The 7,287-nt window shown below is 40.0% G+C and overlaps 2 non-coding genes across 2 annotated transcripts; both read right to left on the bottom strand.

The window, feature by feature from the left end:
* Nucleotides 1–1,754: 1,754 nt before the first annotated feature.
* Nucleotides 1,755–1,921, bottom strand: LOC122814582. Its single transcript, XR_006366826.1, has one exon. It is a non-coding gene; the product is annotated as a U1 spliceosomal RNA (small nuclear RNA).
* A 1,595-nt stretch (nucleotides 1,922–3,516) lies between these two features.
* Nucleotides 3,517–3,682, bottom strand: LOC122814571. The gene has a single exon (XR_006366817.1). It is a non-coding gene; the product is annotated as a U1 spliceosomal RNA (small nuclear RNA).
* Nucleotides 3,683–7,287: the final 3,605 nt, after the last annotated feature.

Below are 7,287 nucleotides of genomic sequence, written 5' to 3' on the forward strand. Positions count from 1 at the left end.
ATCAATGCCACCATCTCCAAACCATATAACATAGGTGGTCTTACTACCCTCTTGTAGACCTTCCCTTTCATTCTTACTTGTATCCGTCTGTCACAAATCAGTCCTGACACATTTCTCCACCCACTTCAGCCTGCCTGTACTCTCTTCTTCAACTCTCTGCCACACTCACCATTACTCTGAACTGTTGATCCCAAGTATTTAAACTCATCCACCTTTACTAATTCTACTCCCTGCATTCTGTCTTAGTTCTGCTGACCTTCAATTCCTCTCCTCTGTAGAGCATACCTACACCTCTCCAGGGCCTCCTCAACTTGTTCCCTTATCTCACTACAGATCACAATGTCATCCACAAACATCATAGTCCACAGGGACTCCTGTTTGATCTCATCTGTCAACCTGTCTATCACCACTGCAAATAAGAAAGGACTCAGAGCTGATCCTTGTTGCAATCCCATGTTCACCTTGAATGCACCCACCATACCTACAGGAGACCTCACCACTATTACACTACCCTTGTACATATCTTGTAACACTCTTACATACTTCTTTGCCACTCCCGACTTCCTCATACAATACCACAACTTCTCTCTAGGCACCCTGTCTTATGCTTTCTCTAAATCCACAAAGACACAATGCAACTCCTTCTGACCTTGTCTATACTTCTCCATCAACACCGTCAGAGCAAACATCGCATCTGTAGTGCTCTTTTCCAGCATGAAACCATACTGCTGTTCCCTAATCATCACCTCCCTTCTTAACCTAGCCTCCACTACTCTTTCCCATAACTTCAAGCTGTGACTGATCAATTTTATCCCCCTATAGTTACTACAACTCTGCACATCACCCTTATTCTTAAAAATCTGTACCAAAACACGTCTTCTCCACTCCTCAGGCATCCTCTCACTTTGCAAGATTTCATTAAACAATCTGGTTAAAAAATCCACTACCATCTCTCCTAAACACCTCCATGCTTCTACAGGTCATCTGGACCAACAGCCTTTCCACTCTTCATCCTCTTCATAGCTGTCCTTACTTCCTCCTTGCTAATCTGTTGCACTTACTGATTCACTATCCCCACATCATCCAACCTTCTCTCTCTCTCTCATTCTCTTCATTCATCAGCCCCTCAAAGCACTCTTTCCATCTGCTCAACACACTCTCTTCACTTGTGAGCATGTTTCCCTCATTATCCTTTATCACCCTTACCTGCTGCACATCTTTCCCAGCTCAGTCCCTCTGTCTAGCCAATTGGTACAGGTCCTTTTCTCCCTACTTAGTGTCCGACCTTTCATACAGCTCTCCATACCCCTTATTCTTAGCCTTCATCACCTCTCTCTTCACCATACACCTCATCTCCTTATACTCCTGTCCACTTTGTTCAGCTCTCTGACAATCTCACTTCTTCTTCCCTAAACTCTTTCTCTGTATACACTCATGTACTTCCTTGTTCCACCAACAGGTCTCCTTGTTCTTCTTCCTCTGTCCAGATGTCACACCAAGCACCTTTTTAGCTGTCTCCCTAACCAGTTCTGTTGTAGTTACCCAGCTATTCAGTAACTCTTAACTGCCACCCAGTGCCTGTCTTAACTCTTCCCTGAATGCCACCTCACAATCATCCTTTTTCAACTTCCACCATCTGACCCTTGGCACTGCCCTCACTCTCCTCCTCCTCTTCTTTATCACCAACATCATCCTACAGACCACCCTACCTAACTACGCTTTTTTTTTGCCTTCTGAGCTAGGTATGCTAAAATTAAAAAAAAAAATCTGCTTGTTTGCTTAAAACCATAAATTATGCATTTGAGTTTCCCAGGTTTGAGGAAATCACACAGATAAATCCAAATAAAGGAAGCAATGGAAGTGGCTCACCCTGGGGAAAGCCATCTTCTTGACTGTAGTATTCCCCATGCCAGATAAGTATGCATTTGGCAAATGAGAACCAGCAGCTCTAGTGCTGTAAATCTCACCAGCTAGGAGGTGAGCCGTTTCTGCAAGGGTGTATAAGGTTGATGACAATCCTGGGTCTGAACTCAAGATATCAGCTCTGTATCCTTACTGGGAACAAGAAACATCTGAGCAAAGTTCAGCATCTGACTAATATCCCGTAATACCTTACCTATGAAAATTTTGCATTAAGTTTTGACATGACTCCTTTCTGCTAAAAGAGAAAGGCTAGTGTTTTCAAAATGTGAAGACTTTTTGAGTAACCTGATGAAATTCTAAGTAAGCTAGTAAAAACCTACACTCTTTTCCTGCCTCTTTAAATAAATGGGTGAAAAAATGCTTTCCTGTTCACTGAATGCTTCAGCAGCTAGAATGCACTGCACAGCAGCTCTTCCCAGATGTAAAGACAACATCTGAACATAAAGGAGGACCTTTAACTTATTAAAAGTGTATCTCCAGTTGACTAAATAACATTCCGATACCCACGAAAAATGTGACTGATGGAGCACAGTGTGCACATCTTGTTTGGCAGAAGTCTTTTTAAGGCTTGTAAATCATGACGCTTCTTAGTGTGAGATGGCCTGCCAGAACTATTCCAGTCAGGTGGGTGTGTACGAACAGATATTATGCAGTCATTTTACACCTTAAGGTAAGGTAAGGTTCAGTCATGGTGAAGAAAATGTAAAAAGGAAAGGTGTACCACATAAAAATGTAATACCTGGCCTGTTTTGAGAGAGAAAAACAGAAAAGAGATGCATTTGGAGGAACTAATGGTAAATGACTGTTTTTTCTGTGTTAACAGCTTGAGGAAATGTATGTATAACATTAGTTGGACATATGGGCTTTTAAGTTAGGCATGCTAGAATAAAAGAAATGAATCTGTTTGTCAGGTTAGAACCATAATTTATACTGTTCTGTATCCCACCTTTGTGGAAATACCAAAGGCCCAACAAAGCATGCAATGGAAGAACAAAATCTTGCGGAAACCTACATTTTGATACCCCAAATGAAATACGTGACTGACAGAGGTGAGCTTGCACATCTTAGTTGGCTGAGGTCATATTTGAGGCTTGTTAGAGCTGATGCTTCTTAGTGGGAGGTAGCCTTTCAGAACTATTCTAGTGAGGCGGGTGTGCACTCACATGTATAATACAGTGATTTTGCACTTTACTAGGAGAGGCATAGGTCATTTCACATAGGTAAGGTACGGCTGTGGTGAAGGAAAATGTAAAAAGGAAATGCCTTTCGTGCATAACCTAGTACATGCATGGGAGGGATGAACGAAAGAAAGACTGCCGATGCCATGAGGAAGAAAGAAAGCAAGAGAAGCAAAGAAAGGAAGTATAGAATGAAGAAAAAAGAGCGAATGAAGGAAGGAAAAAGGCATGCACGGCCTGTTTCAAAACAGAAAGAAAAGTGCATTTGGAGAAAAATGTTAGTGTTTTAAATAAGACAACATCACTGCGTGTTTCTGAGTTAGGAGAATTGTATTTATAACAATGGTTAGAAGTGCAGGCTTGTGAGCTAGGCATGCCACAACAGAAGAAACAGATCTGTTTATCAACTTAAGTTCAGGAAACTGCATGAACACAGTCCCACACTACCCTGAATTAAGAAGTTGAATTCACCACATTTTGAGAAATCACAGGAGTTAACCCAAATGAAGTGTGCAATGGAAGAGTCTCACCCTGGGGAAACCACCTTCTTGATCATGATATTCTGCTTCCTAGATAAGTATGACTTTAGTAACAGGAGAGGAATTGGTTATTTGCCACTGGTAAGGTTCAGCTTCGGTAAAGAAAAATGTAAAATGGAAATGCCTTTCACTTGAAAATGTAATAGCTGCATGGGAAGGATGAAAGGAGGGTATGAAAGAAAGTAGGAAAGAAAGAAAGCCTGTCAATGCAGAACGCAAGAAAGAAGGGAAAAGAAACACAGGAAGGAAAAAGGCATGCAGAGAAAAAGAAACAGAAAAGAAGTGCATTTGGAGAAAGACATTGTTGTAAAAAGAGTAAATGACTGGCTGTTTCTGAGTTAGGAGAATTGTATGTATAACACTGGTTAAAAATACAGGCTTGGAAGTTAAGTATGCTAGAAAAAAAAAACTGATCTGCTAGTTAGCTTATGTTTAGGTAATTGTGTGACTGCAGACCCCACCCTACCATAAATTGTCATCGATAGTGTGCATTGGAAGAGCCTCACTCTGGGAAAACCATTGTCTTGATCGTGATATATCTCCTACAAGATATATGACTTTGGTTAAGGAGAACCAGCAAGTCCGGTGTTGTAAATGTCATTACCTGGAAGGCGAGTTGTTTTTGCAATGGTTTATGAGGATAGTGACATGCTTTACTATTCAAGGAATGCTTGACCAGCTAGCATGCTTTGCTCAGCAGCTCATTCCAGACACACAGACAGCATCAGAACACAAAGAAGGCCCTGTAATGTATTAAAAGTGTACCTCTGGTTGTTGCAATGACATTCCGATATCACAAGAATGAAATTCGTGACTTACAGAGAAGAGCGTGCACATCTCAGTAGGCAGTGGTCTTTTTTAAGGCTTGTAACACACATTTCTTCTTAGTGGGGATGGCCTGCAAGAACTAGTGAGCTAGGTCATAAAGGGAAGTGAAGGGAAGGGAAAGGTGTTCCAAGAGAAAAAAAAAAAAAAAAAAAACAGAAAAGAAGAGCTTTATGAATTGAATGTAGAAGACTGTTTAGACATAAGGGTATGTGAGCTAGGCATGATAGAATAAAAGAAGCAGGTTTGTTTGTTTGTCAGCTTAAACCCATAAATTATGCAGTTGAATTTCTCACCTTTGGGGAAATGACAAAGGTTAAGCCACCCGAAGTGTGCAATGGAAAAAACTAACCCTTTGCTAACAGGAAAGAAACTTTTCATTTGGCATAGGTAAGGTTCGGCTGCAGTTAAGAAAAATCTTTTCTAAAACGTATGTATAAGAGTGGTTAGAAGTAAGAGATTGTGAGCTAAATGCACTAGAACAAAAGAAACAGATCTGTAGTTACTTTAAGTTTAAAGAACTGCACAACCATTACCCCCCACTACATTAAATTTTTGAGGAAAGACAGCAAGAGAAAAACCTCAGCATTAGACTTCTTGAACATGCTAGTTCCCTGGTTCTATTGCCTTGGTTATGGAGAACCAGCAAGTCCAGTGTTGTAAATGTCATTACCTGGGTGATGAGCTGGTTTACAATGGTGTATGACAAACCTGGCTTTGAATGCAAATATGGGCTCTGTACTTTTTTATTGGAGCAAGAAGAAAAGTCTGAGGAAATTTCGGGATCTGAAGTAATATCCCATAATGCTGTGCCCATGAAAATTTTGCATTAGTAATTGACGTCTCCTTTCTGTTAGAGGAGAGAGACCAGTGTTTTGAAAATGTGAAGAGCTTTTGAGTAACTCAATGTGATTCTAAGTAAGTTAGTAAGAGCCTAAAACTTTTTCCTACACCTTTTAAAAAAATGGGAAAAACATGCTTTACTGTTAAGGGGAATGCTTGAGTAGTTAACATGCTTTGCTCAGTAGCTTATGCCAGATGTACAGATAGCATCTGAAGACAACGGAGGCTCTCTAAGTTGTTGAAAGTGTGCCTCTGGTTGCCATCATTACATTCCGATACCCCAAATGAGATATGTGATTGATGGAGAAGTGCATGCACATCTTGGAAGGAAGTGGTCTTTTTTTAAAGGCTTGTAACACATGATGCTTCTTAGAGGAAGATGGCCTGCCAGAACTACTCCAATAAGGTGGCTGTGTACGAGCATGTATGATGCAGTCATTTTGCACCCTTCAGTGAGAGGGCTAGGTCATTTGGCATACACAAGGCTCACCTTTGGTGAAAAATGTTAAAAGAAAACCTGTATCGCATAAACAGCTGCAGGAACGGAACAAAAAAGGAAAGGGAAGATGTTCCAAGAGAAAAAGACAGAAAAGAAGAGCTTAGGGAATTGAATGTACAAGATTGTTTAGACATAAGGGTATGTGAGCTAGTCATAATAGAATAAAAGAAGCAGTTCTGTTTGTCAGCTTAAAACCATAAATTATGCAATTCAGTTTCTTACTTGTGGAAATGACAAGGGTTAAGCCACCCGAACTGTGCAATGGAATTGCCAAACCCTTTGCTAACAGGAAAGGGACTGGCCATTTGGCATAGGTAAGGTTTGGCTGCAGTTGAGAAAAATGTAAAACAGAAATACCTTTCAGATCAGAAAGTAGTAGCTGCATGGGAGGGATGAAGGAAGGATGGAGGGTGGGAAGGAAAGAAAGAAAGACTGTGAAAGCTGTATGCAAGAAAGAAAGGAAGACAAACAATGTAAAGTATGGAATGATGAAAAATAAGGAAGGCAGAAAAAGGCATGCACAGCCTGTTTTGACAGAGAGAAAGATAGAAAAAAAGTGCACCTGGAGAAAAAAGTTAAGTAATGTAAATAACAGTAAATGTTTGGCTGTTTCTAATTGTATGTATAAGATTGGTTAGAAGTAAGGGACTGTGACCTAAGTATGCTAGAATGAAAGAAAAATATATGCTAGTTAGTTTAAGTTCAAGGAACTGCACAACCACAGCTGCCCACTACCACACATTTTCAAGGATAGTCAGCAAAAGAAGAACCTCAGCCGGGGAAACCACCTTCTTGAATGTGCTAGTTTACTTGTTGTATGACTGGTTATGGAGACCCAGCAGGTCCAGTGTTGTAAATGTTATTACCCGGGTGGTGAGTTGGATTTAAATCCAGTATGAGAATTAGTAACCAACCTAGTTTTGAATACAAATATGAGCTCTGTATTTTTACTGGGCAAGAAGAAAAGTCTAAGGAAATTTCGGAATCTGCTGTCATTCCAAGTTATGTACTTAACATAACTTGGCATCTGTGTTGTCCATTCTCATTCTGATTCATGTATAAGTACGGATCCGATCCCCAGATCCAGCTTGGCTGCCTCCAACAGACTTCAGTTTCTAGGTTCAAGCTCCTTCCTTACTCACAATCCCTTGGACTAAGCACAGCTTCCTCAGATCAAATTTGCTGCACATTAGAAAAAAAAAGGAAAGGAAGAAAAGGGAGGAAAAAAATCCAGCAGCTCAACCAGAAACAAAGCTTCCTATAAACGAAGCTATTCTATATTAATATGGATTTTATTTTTTAACTGTTTTTTAATTATTTTTTAATTTTTAAATGTTTTTTGTTTAATTTCAACTTTTATTTGTTGTCACTGGAGCTTTTCTCCCCGGGCCTCTACTGAAAATGGAAATATATCCAGTTAGACTAGTCCAGTTAACAAATGTAAAATAAATAAAATAAATAAACATATGAACCTGAAGCT

Source organism: Protopterus annectens, chromosome 10.part0 (assembly GCF_019279795.1).
Source record: "Protopterus annectens isolate FY-2018-M chromosome 10.part0, PAN1.0, whole genome shotgun sequence".
Classification (NCBI taxonomy): domain Eukaryota; kingdom Metazoa; phylum Chordata; order Ceratodontiformes; family Protopteridae; genus Protopterus; species Protopterus annectens.